Source organism: Tympanuchus pallidicinctus, unplaced genomic scaffold (assembly GCF_026119805.1).
Source record: "Tympanuchus pallidicinctus isolate F22 unplaced genomic scaffold, pur_lepc_1.0 scaffold116, whole genome shotgun sequence".
NCBI lineage: Eukaryota > Metazoa > Chordata > Aves > Galliformes > Phasianidae > Tympanuchus > Tympanuchus pallidicinctus.
The window spans coordinates 42,406-65,592 of NW_026294634.1; the positions used below are offsets into that span (position 1 = coordinate 42,406).

The following is a 23,187-nucleotide window of genomic DNA, read 5'->3' on the forward strand; positions in this document are numbered from 1 at the left end:
GATATTTGAGGTTAAAAACAGGGATTTCTATGAAAATAAGCGATATTTGAGGTTAAAAACAGGGATTTCTAGGAAAATAAGCGATATCTCAGGTTAAAAACAGGGATTTCTATGAAAATAAGCGATATTTGAGGTTAAAAACAGGGATTTCTAGGAAAATAAGCGATATTTTAGGTTAAAAACTGGGATTTCTATGAAAATAAGCGATATTTGAGGGGAAAAACTGGGATTTCTATGAAAATAAGCGATATTTGAGGTTAAAAACAGGGATTTCTAGGAAAATAAGCGATATTTGAGGTTAAAAACAGGGATTTCTAGGAAAATAAGCGATATTTAAGGGGAAAAACAGGGATTTCTAGGAAAATAAGCGATATTTAAGGGGAAAAACAGGGATTTCTATGAAAATAAGCGATATTTGAGGTTAAAAACAGGGATTTCTATGAAAATAAGCGATATTTGAGGTTAAAAACAGGGATTTCTATGAAAATAAGCGATATTTTAGGTTAAAAACAGGGATTTCTAGGAAAATAAGCGATATTTTAGGTTAAAAACAGGGATTTCTATGAAAATAAGCAATATTTAAGGGGAAAAACAGGGATTTCTAGGAAAATAAGCGATATTTGAGGTTAAAAACAGGGATTTCTAGGAAAATAAGTGATATTTAAGGGGAAAAACAGGGATTTCTATGAAAAGAAGCGATATTTGAGGTTGAAAACTGGGATTTCTATGAAAATAAGCGATATTTGAGGTTAAAAACAGGGATTTCTATGAAAATAAGCGATATTTGAGGTTAAAAACAGGGATTTCTAGGAAAATAAGCGATATTTTAGGTTAAAAACAGGGATTTCTATGAAAATAAGCGATATTTAAGGGGAAAAACAGGGATTTCTAGGAAAATAAGCGATATTTTAGGGGAAAAACAGGGATTTCTATGAAAATAAGCGATATCTCAGGTTAAAAACAGGGATTTCTATGAAAATAAGCGATATTTTAGGTTAAAAACAGGGATTTCTATGAAAATAAGCGATATTTAAGGGGAAAAACAGGGATTTCTATGGAAATAAACGGTATTTGAGGTTAAAAACAGGGATTTCTATGAAAATAAGCGATATTTGAGGTTAAAAACAGGGATTTCTAGGAAAATAAGCGATATTTGAGGTTAAAAACAGGGATTTCTATGAAAATAAGCGATATTTGAGGTTAAAAACTGGGATTTCTATGAAAATAAGTGATATTTGAGGTTAAAAACTGGGATTTCTATGAAAATAAGCAATATTTGAGGTTAAAAACAGGGATTTCTAGGAAAATAAGCGATATTTTAGGTTAAAAACAGGGATTTCTATGAAAATAAGCGATATTTGAGGTTAAAAACAGGGATTTCTAGGAAAATAAGTGATATTTAAGGGGAAAAACAGGGATTTCTATGAAAAGAAGCGATATTTGAGGTTGAAAACTGGGATTTCTATGAAAATAAGCGATATTTGAGGTTAAAAACAGGGATTTCTATGAAAATAAGCGATATTTGAGGTTAAAAACAGGGATTTCTAGGAAAATAAGCGATATTTTAGGTTAAAAACAGGGATTTCTATGAAAAGAAGCGATATTTAAGGGGAAAAACAGGGATTTCTATGAAAATAAGCGATATTTGAGGTTGAAAACTGGGATTTCTATGAAAATAAGCGATATTTGAGGTTAAAAACAGGGATTTCTATGAAAATAAGCGATATTTAAGGGGAAAAACAGGGATTTCTATGAAAATAAGCGATATTTAAGGGGAAAAACAGGGATTTCTATGAAAATAAGCGATATCTCAGGTTAAAAACAGTGATTTCTATGAAAATAAGCGATATTTGAGGTTGAAAACTGGGATTTCTATGAAAATAAGCGATATTTGAGGTTAAAAACAGGGATTTCTAGGAAAATAAGCGATATTTAAGGGGAAAAACAGGGATTTCTATGAAAATAAGCGATATTTGAGGGGAAAAACTGGGATTTCTATGAAAATAAGTGATATTTGAGGATAAAAACAGGGATTTCTATGAAAATAAGCGATATTTGAGGTTAAAAACAGGGATTTCTATGAAAATAAGCGATATTTAAGGGGAAAAACAGGGATTTCTATGAAAATAAGCGATATCTTAGGTTAAAAACTGGGATTTCTATGAAAATAAGCGATATTTAAGGGGAAAAACAGGGATTTCTATGAAAATAAGCGATATTTGAGGTTAAAAACAGGGATTTCTATGAAAATAAGCGATATTTAAGGGGAAAAACAGGGATTTCTAGGAAAATAAGCGATATTTAAGGGGAAAAACAGGGATTTCTATGAAAATAAGCGATATTTGACGTTAAAAACAGGGATTTCTAGGAAAATAAGCGATATTTTAGGTTAAAAACAGGGATTTCTAGGAAAATAAGTGATATTTAAGGGGAAAAACAGGGATTTCTATGAAAAGAAGCGATATTTGAGGTTGAAAACTGGGATTTCTGTGAAAATAAGCGATATTTGAGGTTAAAAACTGGGATTTCTATGAAAATAAGTGATATTTTTGGTTAAAAACAGGGATTTCTATGAAAATAAGCGATATTTGAGGTTAAAAACAGGGATTTCTATGAAAATAAGCGATATTTGAGGTTAAAAACAGGGATTTCTATGAAAATAAGTGATATTTAAGGTTAAAAACAGGGATTTCTATGAAAATAAGCGATATTTGAGGTTAAAAACAGGGATTTCTATGAAAATAAGCGATATTTAAGGGGAAAAACAGGGATTTCTATGAAAATAAGCGATATCTTAGGTTAAAAACAGGGATTTCTATGAAAATAAGCGATATTTAAGGGGAAAAACTGGGATTTCTATGAAAATAAGCGATATTTGAGGTTAAAAACAGGGATTTCTACGAAAATAAGCGATATTTGAGGTTAAAAACAGGGATTTCTAGGAAAATAAGCGATATTTAAGGGGAAAAACAGGGATTTCTATGAAAATAAGCGATATTTAAGGGGAAAAACAGGGATTTCTATGAAAATAAGCGATATTTGAGGTTAAAAACAGGGATTTCTATGAAAATAAGCGATATTTGAGGTTAAAAACAGGGATTTCTAGGAAAATAAGCGATATTTGAGGTTAAAAACAGGGATTTCTATGAAAATAAGCGATATTTGAGGTTAAAAACTGGGATTTCTATGAAAATAAGTGATATTTGAGGTTGAAAACTGGGATTTCTATGAAAATAAGCGATATTTGAGGTTAAAAACAGGGATTTCTAGGAAAATAAGCGATATTTTAGGTTAAAAACAGGGATTTCTAGGAAAATAAGCGATATTTGAGGTTAAAAACAGGGATTTCTAGGAAAATAAGTGATATTTAAGGGGAAAAACAGGGATTTCTATGAAAAGAAGCGATATTTGAGGTTGAAAACTGGGATTTCTATGAAAATAAGCGATATTTGAGGTTAAAAACAGGGATTTCTATGAAAATAAGCGATATTTGAGGTTAAAAACAGGGATTTCTAGGAAAATAAGCGATATTTGAGGTTAAAAACAGGGATTTCTAGGAAAATAAGCGATATTTTAGGTTAAAAACAGGGATTTCTATGAAAAGAAGCGATATTTAAGGGGAAAAACAGGGATTTCTAGGAAAATAAGCGATATTTGAGGTTGAAAACTGGGATTTCTATGAAAATAAGCGATATTTGAGGTTAAAAACAGGGATTTCTATGAAAATAAGCGATATTTAAGGGGAAAAACTGGGTTTTCTATGAAAATAAGCGATATCTTAGGTTAAAAACAGGGATTTCTAGGAAAATAAGCGATATTTAAGGGGAAAAACAGGGATTTCTAGGAAATTAAGCGATATTTTAGGTTGAAAACAGGGATTTCTAGGAAAATAAGCGATATTTAAGGGGAAAAACAGGGATTTCTATGAAAATAAGCGATATTTGAGGGGAAAAACTGGGATTTCTATGAAAATAAGCGATATTTGAGGTTAAAAACAGGGATTTCTATGAAAATAAGAGATATTTAAGGTTAAAAACTGGGATTTCTATGAAAATAAGCGATATTTGAGGTTAAAAACAGGGATTTCTATGAAAATAAGCGATATTTAAGGGGAAAAACAGGGATTTCTATGAAAATAAGCGATATCTTAGGTTAAAAACTGGGATTTCTATGAAAATAAGCGATATTTAAGGGGAAAAACAGGGATTTCTATGAAAATAAGCGATATTTGAGGTTAAAAACAGGGATTTCTATGAAAATAAGCGATATTTAAGGGGAAAAACAGGGATTTCTAGGAAAATAAGCGATATTTAAGGGGAAAAACAGGGATTTCTATGAAAATAAGCGATATTTAAGGGGAAAAACAGGGATTTCTATGAAAATAAGCGATATTTGAGGTTAAAAACAGGGATTTCTATGAAAATAAGCGATATTTGAGGTTAAAAACAGGGATTTCTAGGAAAATAAGCGATATTTTAGGTTAAAAACAGGGATTTCTATGAAAATAAGCGATATTTGAGGTTAAAAACAGGAATTTCTAGGAAAATAAGCGATATTTGAGGTTAAAAACAGGGATTTCTAGGAAAATAAGTGATATTTAAGGGGAAAAACAGGGATTTCTATGAAAAGAAGCGATATTTGAGGTAGAAAACTGGGATTTCTATGAAAATAAGCGATATTTGAGGTAGAAAACTGGGATTTCTATGAAAATAAGCGATATTTGAGGTTAAAAACAGGGATTTCTATGAAAATAAGCGATATTTGAGGTTAAAAACAGGGATTTCTATGAAAATAAGCGATATTTAAGGGGAAAAACTGGGTTTTCTATGAAAATAAGCGATATCTTAGGTTAAAAACAGGGATTTCTAGGAAAATAAGCGATATTTAAGGGGAAAAACAGGGATTTCTAGGAAAATAAGCGATATTTGAGGGGAAAAACTGGGATTTCTATGAAAATAAGCGATATTTGAGGTTAAAAACAGGGATTTCTAGGAAAATAAGCGATATTTGAGGTTAAAAACAGGGATTTCTATGAAAATAAGCGATATTTAAGGTTAAAAACAGGGATTTCTATGAAAATAAGCGATATTTGAGGTTAAAAACAGGGATTTCTATGAAAATAAGCGATATCTCAGGTTAAAAACAGGGATTTCTATGAAAATAAGCGATATTTTAGGTTAAAAACATGGATTTCTATGGAAATAAGCGATATTTAAGGGGAAAAACAGGGATTTCTATGGAAATAAGTGATATTTTAGGTTAAAAACAGGGATTTCTATGGAAATAAGTGATATTTTAGGTTAAAAACAGGGATTTCTATGAAAATAAGCGATATTTAAGGGGAAAAACAGGGATTTCTAGGAAAATAAGCGATATTTAAGGGGAAAAACAGGGATTTCTATGAAAATAAGCGATATTTAAGGGGAAAAACAGGGATTTCTATGAAAATAAGCGATATTTGAGGTTAAAAACAGGGATTTCTAGGAAAATAAGCAATATTTAAGGTTAAAAACAGGGATTTCTAGGAAAATAAGCGATATTTGAGGTTAAAAACAGGGATTTCTATGAAAATAAGTGATATTTGAGGTTAAAAACTGGGATTTCTACGAAAATAAGCGATATTTGAGGTTAAAAACTGGGATTTCTACGAAAATAAGCGATATTTTAGGTTAAAAACAGGGATTTCTATGAAAATAAGCGATATTTGAGGTTAAAAACAGGGATTTCTAGGAAAATAAGCGATATTTTAGGTTAAAAACAGGGATTTCTAGGAAAATAAGCGATATTTGAGGTTAACAACAGGGATTTCTAGGAAAATAAGCGATATTTAAGGGGAAAAACAGGGATTTCTATGGAAATAAGCGATATTTTAGGTTAAAAACAGGGATTTCTATGAAAATAAGCGATATCTTAGGTTAAAAACAGGGATTTCCATGAAAATAAGTGATATTTTTAGTAAAAAACAGGGATTTCTATGGAAATAAGCGATATTTTAGGTTAAAAACAGGGATTTCTATGAAAATAAGCGATATTTAAGGGGAAAAACAGGGATTTCTATGAAAATAAGCGATATTTGAGGATAAAAACTGGGATTTCTATGAAAATAAGCGATATTTTAGGTTAAAAACAGGGATTTCTATGAAAATAAGTGATATTTTTGGTTAAAAACGGGGATTTCTATGAAAATAAGCGATATTTAAGGGGAAAAACAGGGATTTCCAGGAAAATAAGCGATATTTAAGGGGAAAAACAGGGATTTCTATGAAAATAAGCGATATCTCAGGTTAAAGACAGGGATTTCTATGAAAATAAGCGATATTTTAGGTTAAAAACAGGGATTTCTATGGAAATAAGTGATATTTAAGGGGGAAAACACGGATTTCTATGGAAATAAGCGATATTTGAGGTTAAAAACAGGGATTTCTATGAAAATAAGCGATATTTAAGGGGAAAATCGGGGATTTCTAGGAAAATAAGCGATATTTAAGGGGAAAAACAGGGATTTCTATGGAAATAAGCGATATTTGAGGTTAAAAACAGGGATTTCTATGAAAATAAGCGATATTTAAGGGGAAAAACAGGGATTTCTATGAAAATAAGCGATATTTGACGTTAAAAACAGGGATTTCTAGGAAAATAAGCGATATTTTAGGTTAAAAACAGGGATTTCTATGAAAATAAGTGATATTTTTGGTTAAAAACAGGGATTTCTATGAAAATAAGCGATATTTAAGGGGAAAAACAGGGATTTCTAGGAAAATAAGCGATATTTTAGGGGAAAAACAGGGATTTCTATGAAAATAAGCGATATCTCAGGTTAAAAACAGGGATTTCTATGAAAATAAGCGATATTTTAGGTTAAAAACAGGGATTTCTATGGAAATAAGCGATATTTAAGGGGAAAAACAGGGATTTCTATGGAAATAAACGATATTTGAGGTTAAAAAAAGGGATTTCTATGAAAATAAGCGATATTTGAGGTTAAAAACAGGGATTTCTAGGAAAATAAGCGATATCTCGGGTTAAAAACAGGGATTTCTATGAAAATAAGCGATATTTGAGGTTAAAAACTGGGATTTCTATGAAAATAAGTGATATTTGAGGTTAAAAACTGGGATTTCTATGAAAATAAGCGATATTTGAGGGGAAAAACTGGGATTTCTATGAAAATAAGCGATATTTGAGGTTAAAAACAGGGATTTCTATGAAAATAAGCGATATTTGAGGTTAAAAACAGGGATTTCTATGAAAATAAGCGATATTTAAGGGGAAAAACAGGGATTTCTATGAAAATAAGCGATATTTAAGGGGAAAAACAGGGATTTCTAGGAAAATAAGCGATATTTGAGGTTAAAAACAGGGATTTACATGAAAATAAGCGATATTTGAGGTTAAAAACAGGGATTTCTATGAAAATAAGCGATATTTGAGGTTAAAAACAGGGATTTCTAGGAAAATAAGCGATATTTTAGGTTAAAAACAGGGATTTCTATGAAAATAAGCGATATTTGAGGTTAAAAACAGGGATTTCTAGGAAAATAAGCGATATTTGAGGTTAAAAACAGGGATTTCTAGGAAAATAAGTGATATTTAAGGGGAAAAACAGGGATTTCTAGGAAAAGAAGCGATATTTGAGGTTGAAAACTGGGATTTCTATGAAAATAAGCGATATTTGAGGTTAAAAACAGGGATTTCTATGAAAATAAGCGATATTTGAGGTTAAAAACAGGGATTTCTAGGAAAATAAGCGATATTTTAGGTTAAAAACAGGGATTTCTATGAAAATAAGTGATATTTTTGGTTAAAAACAGGGATTTCTATGAAAATAAGCGATATTTAAGGGGAAAAACAGGGATTTCTAGGAAAATAAGCGATATTTTAGGGGAAAAACAGGGATTTCTATGAAAATAAGCGATATCTCAGGTTAAAAACAGGGATTTCTATGAAAATAAGCGATATTTTAGGTTAAAAACAGGGATTTCTATGGAAATAAGCGATATTTAAGGGGAAAAACAGGGATTTCTATGGAAATAAACGATATTTGAGGTTAAAAACAGGGATTTCTATGAAAATAAGCGATATTTGAGGTTAAAAACAGGGATTTCTATGAAAATAAGCGATATTTGAGGTTAAAAACAGGGATTTCTATGAAAATAAGCGATATTTGAGGTTAAAAACTGGGATTTCTATGAAAATAAGCGATATTTGAGGTTAAAAACAGGGATTTCTAGGAAAATAAGCGATATTTGAGGTTAAAAACAGGGATTTCTATGAAAATAAGCGATATTTTAGGTTAAAAACAGGGATTTCTATGAAAATAAGCGATATTTGAGGTTAAAAACAGGGATTTCTAGGAAAATAAGCGATATTTGAGGTTAAAAACAGGGATTTCTAGGAAAATAAGTGATATTTTAGGTTAAAAACAGGGATTTCTATGAAAAGAAGCGATATTTGAGGTTGAAAACTGGGATTTCTATGAAAATAAGCGATATTTGAGGTTAAAAACAGGGATTTCTATGAAAATAAGCGATATTTGAGGTTGAAAACTGGGATTTCTATGAAAATAAGCGATATTTGAGGTTAAAAACAGGGATTTCTATGAAAATAAGCGATATTTGAGGGGAAAAACAGGGATTTCTATGAAAATAAGCGATATCTTAGGTTAAAAACAGGGATTTCTATGAAAATAAGCGATATTTAAGGGGAAAAACAGGGATTTCTAGGAAATTAAGCGATATTTAGGTTAAAAACAGGGATTTCTAGGAAAATAAGCGATATTTAAGGGGAAAAACAGGGATTTCTATGAAAATAAGCGATATTTTAGGGGAAAAACTGGGATTTCTATGAAAATAAGCGATATTTGAGGTTAAAAACAGGGATTTCTATGAAAATAAGCGATATTTGAGGTTAAAAACAGGGATTTCTATGAAAATAAGCGATATTTAAGGGGAAAAACAGGGATTTCTATGAAAATAAGCGATATCTTAGGTTAAAAACTGGGATTTCTATGAAAATAAGCGATATTTAAGGGGAAAAAATGGGATTTCTATGAAAATAAGCGACATTTGAGGTTAAAAACAGGGATTTCTATGGAAATAAGCGATATTTAAGGGGAAAAACAGGGATTTCTATGAAAATAAGCGATATTTAAGGGGAAAAACAGGGATTTCTATGAAAATAAGCGATATTTAAGGGGAAAAACAGGGATTTCTATGAAAATAAGCGATATTTGAGGTTAAAAACAGGGATTTCTATGAAAATAAGCGATATTTGAGGTTAAAAACAGGGATTTCTAGGAAAATAAGCGATATTTGAGGTTACAAACAGGGATTTCTATGAAAATAAGCGATATTTTAGGTTAAAAACAGGGATTTCTATGAAAATAAGCGATATTTAAGGGGAAAAACAGGGATTTCTATGAAAAGAAGCGATATTTGAGGTAGAAAACTGGGATTTCTATGAAAATAAGCGATATTTGAGGTTAAAAACAGGGATTTCTATGAAAATAAGCGATATTTGAGGTTAAAAACAGGGATTTCTATGAAAATAAGCGATATTTAAGGGTAAAAACAGGGATTTCTATGAAAATAAGCGATATCTTAGGTTAAAAACAGGGATTTCTATGAAAATAAGCGATATTTAAGGGGAAAAACAGGGATTTCTAGGAAATTAAGCGATATTTTAGGTTGAAAACAGGGATTTCTAGGAAAATAAGCGATATTTAAGGGGAAAAACAGGGATTTCTATGAAAATAAGCGATATTTGAGGGGAAAAACTGGGATTTCTATGAAAATAAGCGATATTTGAGGTTAAAAACAGGGATTTCTAGGAAAATAAGCGATATTTGAGGTTAAAAACAGGGATTTCTATGAAAATAAGCGATATTTAAGGTAAAAAACAGGGATTTCTATGAAAATAAGCGATATTTGAGGTTAAAAACAGGGATTTCTATGAAAATAAGCGATATTTAAGGGGAAAAACAGGGATTTCTATGAAAATAAGCGATATCTTAGGTTAAAAACTGGGATTTCTATGAAAATAAGCGATATTTAAGGGGAAAAACAGGGATTTCTATGGAAATAAGTGATATTTTAGGTTAAAAACAGGGATTTCTATGGAAATAAGCGATATTTGAGGTTAAAAACAGGGATTTCTATGAAAATAAGCGATATTTAAGGGGAAAAACAGGGATTTCTAGGAAAATAAGCGATATTTAAGGGGAAAAACAGGGATTTCTATGAAAATAAGCGATATTTGAGGTTAAAAACAGGGATTTCTATGAAAATAAGCAATATTTAAGGTTAAAAACAGGGATTTCTATGAAAATAAGCGATATTTGAGGTTAAAAACAGGGATTTCTATGAAAATAAGCGATATTTGAGGTTAAAAACTGGGATTTCTATGAAAATAAGCGATATTTCAGGTTAAAAACAGGGATTTCTATGAAAATAAGCGATATTTGAGGTTAAAAACAGGGATTTCTAGGAAAATAAGCGATATTTTAGGTTAAAAACAGGGATTTCTAGGAAAATAAGCGATATTTGAGGTTAAAAACAGGGATTTCTAGGAAAATAAGCGATATTTGAGGTTAAAAACAGGGATTTCTATGAAAATAAGCGATATTTTAGGTTAAAAACAGGGATTTCTATGAAAACAAGCGATATTTAAGGGGAAAAACAGGGATTTCTATGAATATAAGCGATATTTAAGGTTAAAAACAGGGATTTCTATGGAAATAAGCGATATCTTAGGTTAAAAACTGGGATTTCTATGAAAATAAGCGATATTTGAGGTTAAAAACAGGGATTTCTATGAAAATAAGCGATATTTCAGGTTAAAAACAGGGATTTCTATGAAAACAAGCAATATTTAAGGTTAAAAACAGGGATTTCTATGAAAATAAGCGATATTTAAGGTTAAAAACAGGGATTTCTATGGAAATAAGCGATATCTTAGGTTAAAAACAGGGATTTCTATGAAAATAAGTGATATTTAATGTTAAAAACGGGGATTTCTATGAAAATAAGCGATATTTAAGGGGAAAAACAGGGATTTCTAGGAAAATAAGCGATATTTAAGGGGAAAAACAGGGATTTCTATGAAAATAAGCGATATCTCAGGTTAAAAACAGGGATTTCTATGAAAATAAGCGATATTTGAGGTTAAAAACAGGGATTTCTATGGAAATAAGTGATATTTAAGGGGGAAAACACGGATTTCTATGGAAATAAGCGATATTTGAGGTTAAAAACAGGGATTTCTATGAAAATAAGCGATATTTAAGGGGAAAATCGGGGATTTCTATGAAAATAAGCGATATTTAAGGGGAAAAACAGGGATTTCTATGAAAATAAGCGATATTTGAGGTTAAAAACAGGGATTTCTATGAAAATAAGCGATATTTAAGGGGAAAAACAGGGATTTCTATGAAAATAAGCGATATTTGAGGTTAAAAACAGGGATTTCTATGAAAATAAGCGATATTTAAGGGGAAAAACAGGGATTTCTATGGAAATAAGCGATATTTGATGTTAAAAACAGGGATTTCTATGAAAATAAGCGATATTTGAGGTTAAAAACTGGGATTTCTATGAAAATAAGTGATATTTGAGGTTAAAAACAGGGATTTCTATGAAAATAAGCGATATTTAAGGGGAAAAACAGGGATTTCTATGAAAATAAGCGATATTTGAGGTTAAAAACAGGGATTTCTATGAAAATAAGCGATATTTGAGGTTAAAAACAGGGATTTCTATGAAAATAAGCGATATTTAAGGGGAAAAACAGGGATTTCTATGAAAATAAGCGATATTTGAGGTTAAAAACAGGGATTTCTATGAAAATAAGCGATATTTAAGGTTAAAAACTGGGATTTCTATGAAAATAAGCGATATTTGAGGTTAAAAACAGGGATTTCTATGAAAATAAGCGATATTTAAGGGTAAAAACAGGGATTTCTATGAAAATAAGCGATATTTGAGGTTGAAAACTGGGATTTCTATGAAAATAAGCGATATTTAAGGGGAAAAACAGGGATTTCTATGAAAATAAGCGATATTTGAGGTTAAAAACAGGGATTTCTATGAAAATAAGCGATATTTAAGGGGAAAAACAGGGATTTCTATGAAAATAAGCGATATTTGAGGTTAAAAACAGGGATTTCTAGGAAAATAAGCAATATTTGAGGTTAAAAACAGGGATTTCTAGGAAAATAAGTGATATTTAAGGGGAAAAACAGGGATTTCTATGAAAATAAGCGATATTTAAGGTTAAAAACAGGGATTTCTATGAAAATAAGCGATATTTAAGGTTAAAAACAGGGATTTCTATGAAAATAAGCGATATTTGAGGTTAAAAACAGGGATTTCTAGGAAAATAAGCGATATTTTAGGTTAAAAACAGGGATTTCTATGAAAATAAGCGATATTTAAGGGGAAAAACAGGGATTTCTATGAAAATAAGCGATATTTGAGGTTAAAAACAGGGATTTCTATGAAAATAAGCGATATTTGAGGTTAAAAACAGGGATTTCTAGGAAAATAAGCGATATTTGAGGTTAAAAACAGGGATTTCTATGAAAATAAGCGATATTTGAGGTTAAAAACAGGGATTTCTATGAAAATAAGCGATATTTGAGGTTAAAAACTGGGATTTCTATGAAAATAAGCGATATTTAAGGGGAAAAACAGGGATTTCTATGAAAATAAGCGATATTTGAGGTTAAAAACAGGGATTTCTATGAAAATAAGCGATATTTGAGGTTAAAAACAGGGATTTCTAGGAAAATAAGCGATATTTAAGGGGAAAAACAGGGATTTCTATGAAAATAAGCGATATTTTAGGTTAAAAACTGGGATTTCTATGAAAATAAGCGATATTTAAGGTTAAAAACTGGGATTTCTATGAAAATAAGCGATATTTTAGGTTAAAAACAGGGATTTCTATGAAAATAAGCGATATTTGAGGTTAAAAACAGGGATTTCTAGGAAAATAAGCGATATTTAAGGGGAAAAACAGGGATTTCTAGGAAAATAAGCGATATTTAAGGGGAAAAACAGGGATTTCTATGAAAATAAGCGATATTTAAGGGGAAAAACAGGGATTTCTATGAAAATAAGCGATATTTGAGGTTAAAAACAGGGATTTCTAGGAAAATAAGCGATATTTTAGGTTAAAAACAGGGATTTCTATGGAAATAAGCGATATTTTAGGTTAAAAACAGGGATTTCTATGAAAATAAGCGATATTTTAGGTTAAAAACAGGGATTTCTATGAAAATAAGCGATATTTGAGGTTAAAAACAGGGATTTCTATGAAAATAAGCGATATCTTAGGTTAAAAACAGGGATTTCCATGAAAATAAGTGATATTTTTAGTTAAAAACAGGGATTTCTATGAAAATAAGCGATATTTTAGGTTAAAAACAGGGATTTCTATGAAAATAAGCGATATTTAAGGGGAAAAACAGGGATTTCTATGAAAATAAGCGATATTTGAGGATAAAAACAGGGATTTCTATGAAAATAAGCGATATTTGAGGTTAAAAACAGGGATTTCTATGAAAATAAGCGATATTTTTGGTTAAAAACAGGGATTTCTATGAAAATAAGCGATATTTAAGGGGAAAAACAGGGATTTCTAGGAAAATAAGCGATATTTAAGGTTAAAAACAGGGATTTCTATGAAAATAAGCGATATCTCAGGTTAAAAACAGGGATTTCTATGAAAATAAGCGATATTTTAGGTTAAAAACAGGGATTTCTATGAAAATAAGCGATATTTAAGGTTAAAAACTGGGATTTCTATGAAATAAGCGATATTTAAGGGGTTAAAAACAGGGATTTCTATGAAAATAAGCGATATTTAAGGTTAAAAACAGGGATTTCTATGAAAATAAGCGATATTTAAGGTTAAAAACAGGGATTTCTATGAAAATAAGCGATATTTAAGGTTAAAAACAGGGATTTCTATGAAAATAAGCGATATTTAAGGGGAAAAACAGGGATTTCTAGGAAAATAAGCGATATTTAAGGGGAAAAACAGGGATTTCTATGAAAATAAGCGATATTTGAGGTTAAAAACAGGGATTTCTATGAAAATAAGCGATATTTTAGGTTAAAAACAGGGATTTCTATGGAAATAAGCGATATTTAAGGTTAAAAACAGGGATTTCTATGAAAATAAGCGATATTTAGGTTAAAAACAGGGATTTCTAGGAAAATAAGCGATATTTAAGGGGAAAAACAGGGATTTCTATGAAAATAAGCGATATTTAAGGGGAAAAACAGGGATTTCTATGAAAATAAGCGATATTTGAGGTTAAAAACAGGGATTTCTAGGAAAATAAGCAATATTTGAGGTTAAAAACAGGGATTTCTAGGAAAATAAGCGATATTTGAGGTTAAAAACAGGGATTTCTATGAAAATAAGTGATATTTAAGGTTAAAAACAGGGATTTCTAGGAAAATAAGCGATATTTGAGGTTAAAAACAGGGATTTCTATGAAAATAAGCGATATTTGAGGTTAAAAACAGGGATTTCTATGAAAATAAGCGATATTTTAGGTTAAAAACAGGGATTTCTAGGAAAATAAGCGATATTTGAGGTTAAAAACAGGGATTTCTATGAAAATAAGCGATATTTAAGGGGAAAAACAGGGATTTCTAGGAAAATAAGCGATATTTAATGGTAAAAACAGGGATTTCTATGAAAATAAGCGATATCTTAGGTTAAAAACAGGGATTTCTATGAAAATAAGCGATATTTTAGGTTAAAAACAGGGATTTCTATGAAAATAAGCGATATTTGAGGTTAAAAACAGGGATTTCTATGAAAATAAGCGATATTTAAGGGGAAAAACAGGGATTTCTATGAAAATAAGCGATATTTGAGGTTAAAAACAGGGATTTCTATGAAAATAAGCGATATTTAAGGGGAAAAACAGGGATTTCTAGGAAAATAAGCGATATTTAAGGTTAAAAACAGGGATTTCTATGAAAATAAGCGATATTTTAGGTTAAAAACAGGGATTTCTATGAAAATAAGCGATATTTGAGGTTAAAAACAGGGATTTCTAGGAAAATAAGCGATATTTTAGGTTAAAAACAGGGATTTCTATGAAAATAAGCGATATTTAAGGGGTTAAAAACAGGGATTTCTATGAAAATAAGCGATATTTTAGGTTAAAAACAGGGATTTCTATGAAAATAAGCGATATTTGAGGTAAAAACAGGGATTTCTATGAAAATAAGCGATATTTGAGGTTAAAAACAGGGATTTCTATGAAAATAAGCGATATTTAAGGGGAAAAACAGGGATTTCTATGAAAATAAGCGATATTTAAGGGGAAAAACTGGGATTTCTATGAAAATAAGCGATATTTGAGGTTAAAAACAGGGATTTCTAGGAAAATAAGCAATATTTGAGGTTAAAAACAGGGATTTCTATGAAAATAAGCGATATTTGAGGTTAAAAAGAGGGATTTCTATGAAAATAAGTGATATTTAAGGTTAAAAACAGGGATTTCTAGGAAAATAAGCGATATTTGAGGTTAAAAAGAGGGATTTCTATGAAAATAAGCGATATTTGAGGTTAAAAACAGGGATTTCTAGGAAAATAAGCGATATTTGAGGTTAAAAACAGGGATTTCTAGGAAAATAAGCGATATTTGAGGTTAAAAACAGGGATTTCTAGGAAAATAAGCGATATTTAAGGGGAAAAACAGGGATTTCTAGGAAAATAAGCGATATTTAAGGGGAAAAACAGGGATTTCTATGAAAATAAGCGATATCTCAGGTTAAAAACAGGGATTTCTATGAAAATAAGCGATATTTTAGGTTAAAAACAGGGATTTCTATGAAAATAAGCGATATTTAAGGTTAAAAACAGGGATTTCTATGGAAATAAGCGATATTTAAGGGGAAAAACAGGGATTTCTATGAAAATAAGCGATATTTTAGGTTAAAAACAGGGATTTCTATGAAAATAAGCGATATTTAAGGGGTTAAAAACAGGGATTTCTAGAAAATAAGCGATATTTAAGGTTAAAAACAGGGATTTCTATGAAAATAAGCGATATTTTAGGTTAAAAACAGGGATTTCTATGAAAATAAGCGATATTTAAGGGGAAAAACAGGGATTTCTATGAAAATAAGCGATATTTTAGGTTAAAAACAGGGATTTCTATGAAAATAAGCGATATTTGAGGTTAAAAACAGGGATTTCTATGAAAATAAGCGATATTTGAGGTTAAAAACAGGGATTTCTATGAAAATAAGCGATATTTAAGGGGAAAAACAGGGATTTCTAGGAAAATAAGTGATATTTAAGGTTAAAAACAGGGATTTCTATGAAAATAAGCGATATTTTAGGTTAAAAACAGGGATTTCTATGAAAATAAGCGATATTTTAGGTTAAAAACAGGGATTTCTATGAAAATAAGCGATATTTAAGGGGAAAAACAGGGATTTCTATGAAAATAAGCGATATTTAGGTTAAAAACAGGGATTTCTATGAAAATAAGCGATATTTAAGGGGAAAAACAGGGATTTCTAGGAAAATAAGCGATATTTTAGGTTAAAAACAGGGATTTCTAGGAAAATAAGCGATATTTTAGGTTAAAAACAGGGATTTCTATGAAAATAAGCGATATTTTAGGTTAAAAACAGGGATTTCTATGAAAATAAGCGATATTTGAGGTTAAAAACAGGGATTTCTATGAAAATAAGCGATATTTTTAGTTAAAAACAGGGATTTCTATGAAAATAAGCGATATTTGAGGTTAAAAACAGGGATTTCTATGAAAATAAGCGATATTTTAGGTTAAAAACAGGGATTTCTATGAAAATAAGCGATATTTGAGGGGAAAAACAGGGATTTCTAGGAAAATAAGCGATATTTGAGGTTAAAAACAGGGATTTCTATGAAAATAAGCGATATTTGAGGTTAAAAACTGGGATTTCTATGAAAATAAGAGATATTTAAGGTTAAAAACTGGGATTTCTATGGAAATAAGTGATATTTTAGGTTAAAAACAGGGATTTCTATGAAAATAAGCGATATTTGAGGTTAAAAACAGGGATTTCTAGGAAAATAAGCGATATTTAAGGGGAAAAACAGGGATTTCTAGGAAAATAAGCGATATTTAAGGGGAAAAACAGGGATTTCTATGAAAATAAGCGATATCTCAGGTTAAAAACAGGGATTTCTATGAAAATAAGCGATATTTGAGGTTAAAAACAGGGATTTCTAGGAAAATAAGCAATATTTGAGGTTAAAAACAGGGATTTCTATGAAAATAAGCGATATTTGAGGTTAAAAAGAGGGATTTCTATGAAAATAATTGATATTTAAGGTTAAAAACTGGGATTTCTAGGAAAATAAGCGATATTTGAGGTTAAAAACAGGGATTTCTATGAAAATAAGCGATATTTGAGGTTAAAAACAGGGATTTCTATGAAAATAAGCGATATTTTAGGTTAAAAACAGGGATTTCCATGAAAATAAGCGATATTTGAGGTTAAAAACAGGGATTTCTATGAAAATAAGCGATATTTTAGGTTAAAAACAGGGATTTCTATGAAAATAAGCGATATTTAAGGGGAAAAACAGGGATTTCTATGAAAATAAGCGATATTTGAGGAAAAACAGGGATTTCTATGAAAATAAGCGATATTTAAGGTTAAAAACAGGGATTTCTATGAAAATAAGCGATATTTTTGGTTAAAAACAGGGATTTCTATGAAAATAAGCGATATTTAAGGGGAAAAACAGGGATTTCTAGGAAAATAAGCGATATTTTAGGGGAAAAACAGGGATTTCTATGAAAATAAGCGATATCTCAGGTTAAAAACAGGGATTTCTATGAAAATAAGCGATATTTTAGGTTAAAAACAGGGATTTCTATGAAAATAAGCGATATTTAAGGGGAAAAACAGGGATTTCTATGGAAATAAGCGATATTTGAGGTTAAAAACAGGGATTTCTATGAAAATAAGCGATATTTGAGGTTAAAAACAGGGATTTCTATGAAAATAAGCGATATTTGAGGTTAAAAACTGGGATTTCTATGAAAATAAGCGATATTTGAGGGGAAAAACAGGGATTTCTATGAAAATAAGCGATATTTGAGGTTAAAAACAGGGATTTCTAGGAAAATAAGCGATATTTGAGGTTAAAAACAGGGATTTCTATGAAAATAAGCGATATTTAAGGGGAAAAACAGGGATTTCTATGAAAATAAGCGATATTTAAGGGGAAAAACAGGGATTTCTATGAAAATAAGCGATATTTGAGGTTAAAAACAGGGATTTCTATGAAAATAAGCGATATTTGAGGTTAAAAACAGGGATTTCTATGAAAATAAGCGATATTTGAGGTTAAAAACAGGGATTTCTATGAAAATAAGCGATATTTTAGGTTAAAAACAGGGATTTCTATGAAAATAAGCGATATTTGAGGTTAAAAACAGGGATTTCTAGGAAAATAAGTGATATTTAAGGGGAAAAACAGGGATTTCTATGAAAAGAAGCGATATTTGAGGTTAGAAAACTGGGATTTCTATGAAAATAAGCGATATTTGAGGTTAAAAACAGGGATTTCTATGAAAATAAGCGATATTTGAGGTTAAAAACAGGGATTTCTATGAAAATAAGCGATATTTAAGGGGAAAAACTGGGTTTTCTATGAAAATAAGCGATATCTTAGGTTAAAAACAGGGATTTCTAGGAAAATAAGCGATATTTAAGGGGAAAAACAGGGATTTCTAGGAAATTAAGCGATATTTTAGGTTGAAAACAGGGATTTCTAGGAAAATAAGCGATATTTAAGGGGAAAAACAGGGATTTCTATGAAAATAAGCGATATTTGAGGGGAAAAACAGGGATTTCTATGAAAATAAGCGATATTTGAGGTTAAAAACAGGGATTTCTAGGAAAATAAGCGATATTTGAGGTTAAAAACAGGGATTTCTAGGAAAATAAGCGATATTTAAGGTTAAAAACAGGGATTTCTATGAAAATAAGCGATATTTAAGGTTAAAAACAGGGATTTCTATGAAAATAAGCGATATTTGAGGTTAAAAACAGGGATTTCTATGAAAATAAGCGATATTTAAGGGGAAAAACAGGGATTTCTATGAAAATAAGCGATATCTTAGGTTAAAAACTGGGATTTCTATGAAAATAAGCGATATTTAAGGGGAAAAACAGGGATTTCTATGGAAATAAGTGATATTTTAGGTTAAAAACAGGGATTTCTATGAAAATAAGCGATATTTAAGGGGAAAAACAGGGATTTCTAGGAAAATAAGCGATATTTGAGGTTAAAAACAGGGATTTCTATGAAAATAAGCGATATTTAAGGGGAAAAACAGGGATTTCTATGAAAATAAGCGATATTTGAGGTTAAAAACAGGGATTTCTAGGAAAATAAGCAATATTTGAGGTTAAAAACAGGGATTTCTAGGAAAATAAGCGATATTTGAGGTTAAAAAGAGGGATTTCTATGAAAATAAGTGATATTTGAGGTTAAAAACTGGGATTTCTAGGAAAATAAGCGATATTTTAGGTTAAAAACAGGGATTTCTATGAAAATAAGCGATATTTGAGGTTAAAAACAGGGATTTCTAGGAAAATAAGCGATATTTTAGGTTAAAAACAGGGATTTCTAGGAAAATAAGCGATATTTGAGGTTAAAAACAGGGATTTCTAGGAAAATAAGCGATATTTAAGGGGAAAAACAGGGATTTCTATGGAAATAAGCGATATTTTAGGTTAAAAACAGGGATTTCTATGAAAATAAGCGATATCTTAGGTTAAAAACAGGGATTTCTATGAAAATAAGTGATATTTTTAGTAAAAAACAGGGATTTCTATGAAAATAAGCGATATTTTAGGTTAAAAACAGGGATTTCTATGAAAATAAGCGATATTTAAGGGGAAAAACAGGGATTTCTATGAAAATAAGCGATATTTGAGGATAAAAACTGGGATTTCTATGAAAATAAGCGATATTTTAGGTTAAAAACAGGGATTTCTATGAAAATAAGTGATATTTTTGGTTAAAAACGGGGATTTCTATGAAAATAAGCGATATTTAAGGGGAAAAACAGGGATTTCTAGGAAAATAAGCGATATTTAAGGGGAAAAACAGGGATTTCTATGAAAATAAGCGATATCTCAGGTTAAAGACAGGGATTTCTATGAAAATAAGCGATATTTGAGGTTAAAAACAGGGATTTCTATGGAAATAAGTGATATTTAAGGGGAAAAACAGGGATTTCTAGGAAAATAAGTGATATTTGAGGTTAAAAACAGGGATTTCTATGAAAATAAGCGATATTTAAGGGGAAAAACAGGGATTTCTATGAAAATAAGCGATATTTAAGGGGAAAAACAGGGATTTCTATGAAAATAAGCGATATTTGAGGTTAAAAACAGGGATTTCTATGAAAATAAGCGATATTTTAGGTTAAAAACAGGGATTTCTATGAAAATAAGCGATATTTTAGGTTAAAAACAGGGATTTCTAGGAAAATAAGCGATATTTGAGGTTAAAAACAGGGATTTCTATGAAAATAAGCGATATTTGAGGTTAAAAACAGGGATTTCTAGGAAAATAAGCGATATTTGAGGTTAAAAACTGGGATTTCTAGGAAAATAAGCGATATTTAAGGGGAAAAACAGGGATTTCTATGAAAATAAGCGATATTTGAGGTAAAAACAGGGATTTCTATGAAAATAAGCGATATTTGAGGTTAAAAACAGGGATTTCTATGAAAATAAGCGATATTTGAGGTTAAAAACAGGGATTTCTATGAAAATAAGCGATATTTAAGGGGAAAAACTGGGATTTCTATGAAAATAAGCGATATTTAGGTTAAAAACAGGGATTTCTATGAAAATAAGCGATATTTAAGGTTAAAAACAGGGATTTCTATGGAAATAAGCGATATTTTAGGTTAAAAACAGGGATTTCTAGGAAAATAAGCGATATTTAAGGGGAAAAACAGGGATTTCTATGAAAATAAGCGATATTTGAGGTTAAAAACTGGGATTTCTATGAAAATAAGCGATATTTGAGGTTAAAAACAGGGATTTCTAGGAAAATAAGCGATATTTTAGGTTAAAAACAGGGATTTCTATGAAAATAAGCGATATTTAAGGGGAAAAACAGGGATTTCTATGAAAATAAGCGATATCTTAGGTTAAAAACAGGGATTTCTAGGAAAATAAGCGATATTTAAGGTTAAAAACAGGGATTTCTATGAAAATAAGCGATATTTGAGGTTAAAAACAGGGATTTCTATGAAAATAAGCGATATTTAAGGGGAAAAACAGGGATTTCTATGAAAATAAGCGATATCTTAGGTTAAAAACTGGGATTTCTATGAAAATAAGCGATATTTAAGGGGAAAAACAGGGATTTCTATGGAAATAAGCGATATTTTAGGTTAAAAACAGGGATTTCTATGGAAATAAGTGATATTTAAGGTTAAAAACAGGGATTTCTATGAAAATAAGCGATATTTAAGGGGAAAAACAGGGATTTCTAGGAAAATAAGCGATATTTAAGGGGAAAAACAGGGATTTCTATGAAAATAAGCGATATTTGAGGTTAAAAACAGGGATTTCTATGAAAATAAGCGATATTTAAGGTTAAAAACAGGGATTTCTATGAAAATAAGCGATATTTGAGGTTAAAAACAGGGATTTCTATGAAAATAAGCGATATTTGAGGTTAAAAACTGGGATTTCTATGAAAATAAGCGATATTTTAGGTTAAAAACAGGGATTTCTATGAAAATAAGCGATATTTGAGGTTAAAAACAGGGATTTCTAGGAAAATAAGCGATATTTTAGGTTAAAAACAGGGATTTCTAGGAAAATAAGCGATATTTGAGGTTAAAAACAGGGATTTCTATGAAAATAAGCGATATTTAAGGGGAAAAACAGGGATTTCTATGAAAATAAGCGATATTTTAGGTTAAAAACAGGGATTTCTATGAAAATAAGCGATATTTAGGTTAAAAACAGGGATTTCCATGAAAATAAGTGATATTTTAGGGGAAAAACAGGGATTTCTATGGAAATAAGCGATATTTTAGGTTAAAAACAGGGATTTCTATGAAAATAAGCGATATTTAAGGGGAAAAACAGGGATTTCTATGAAAATAAGCGATATTTGAGGATAAAAACTGGGATTTCTATGAAAATAAGCGATATTTAAGGGGAAAAACAGGGATTTCTATGAAAATAAGCGATATTTTAGGTTAAAAACAGGGATTTCTATGAAAATAAGCGATATTTAAGGGTTAAAAACAGGGATTTCTATGAAAATAAGCGATATTTAAGGGGAAAAACAGGGATTTCTAGGAAAATAAGCGATATTTAAGGGGAAAAACAGGGATTTCTATGAAAATAAGCGATATTTAAGGGGAAAAACAGGGATTTCTATGAAAATAAGCGATATTTGAGGTTAAAAACAGGGATTTCTAGGAAAATAAGCGATATTTAAGGTTAAAAACAGGGATTTCTAGGAAAATAAGCGATATTTGAGGTTAAAAACAGGGATTTCTATGAAAATAAGTGATATTTGAGGTTAAAAACTGGGATTTCTAGGAAAATAAGCGATATTTGAGGTTAAAAACTGGGATTTCTATGAAAATAAGCGATATTTGAGGTTAAAAACAGGGATTTCTAGGAAAATAAGCGATATTTTAGGTTAAAAACAGGGATTTCTATGAAAATAAGCGATATTTAAGGTTAAAAACAGGGATTTCTAGGAAAATAAGCGATATTTAAGGGGAAAAACAGGGATTTCTATGGAAATAAGCGATATTTGAGGTTAAAAACAGGGATTTCTATGAAAATAAGCGATATCTTAGGTTAAAAACAGGGATTTCCATGAAAATAAGTGATATTTTTAGTAAAAAACAGGGATTTCTATGGAAATAAGCGATATTTTAGGTTAAAAACAGGGATTTCTATGAAAATAAGCGATATTTAAGGGGAAAAACAGGGATTTCTATGAAAATAAGCGATATTTGAGGATAAAAACTGGGATTTCTATGAAAATAAGCGATATTTTAGGTTAAAAACAGGGATTTCTATGAAAATAAGTGATATTTTTGGTTAAAAACAGGGATTTCTAGGAAAATAAGCGATATTTAAGGGGAAAAACAGGGAT

At 30.1% G+C, this 23,187-nt stretch overlaps 1 long non-coding RNA gene across 47 annotated transcripts in view; it reads left to right on the top strand.

Moving 5' to 3' along the window:
* The window catches only part of LOC128075083 (uncharacterized), a 79,453-nt gene that overhangs the window by 40,131 nt on the left and 16,135 nt on the right, over window positions 1-23,187 (top strand). For 17 of the 47 annotated variants that reach the window (XR_008203603.1, XR_008203601.1, XR_008203604.1 and 14 more), the window contains 3 exons: window positions 10,383-10,464; window positions 12,228-12,309; window positions 13,869-13,950. This is a non-coding gene — a long non-coding RNA (uncharacterized LOC128075083). Of the gene's footprint in view, window positions 1-2,634; window positions 2,717-9,849; window positions 9,932-10,259; window positions 10,465-10,792; window positions 10,916-10,956; window positions 10,998-12,227; window positions 12,310-13,662; window positions 13,786-13,868; window positions 13,951-15,795; window positions 15,837-18,992; window positions 19,034-20,427; window positions 20,510-23,187 lie in introns of all 47 variants that reach the window. The other 30 variants (XR_008203593.1, XR_008203608.1, XR_008203595.1 and 27 more) reach the window with 23 other exon arrangements.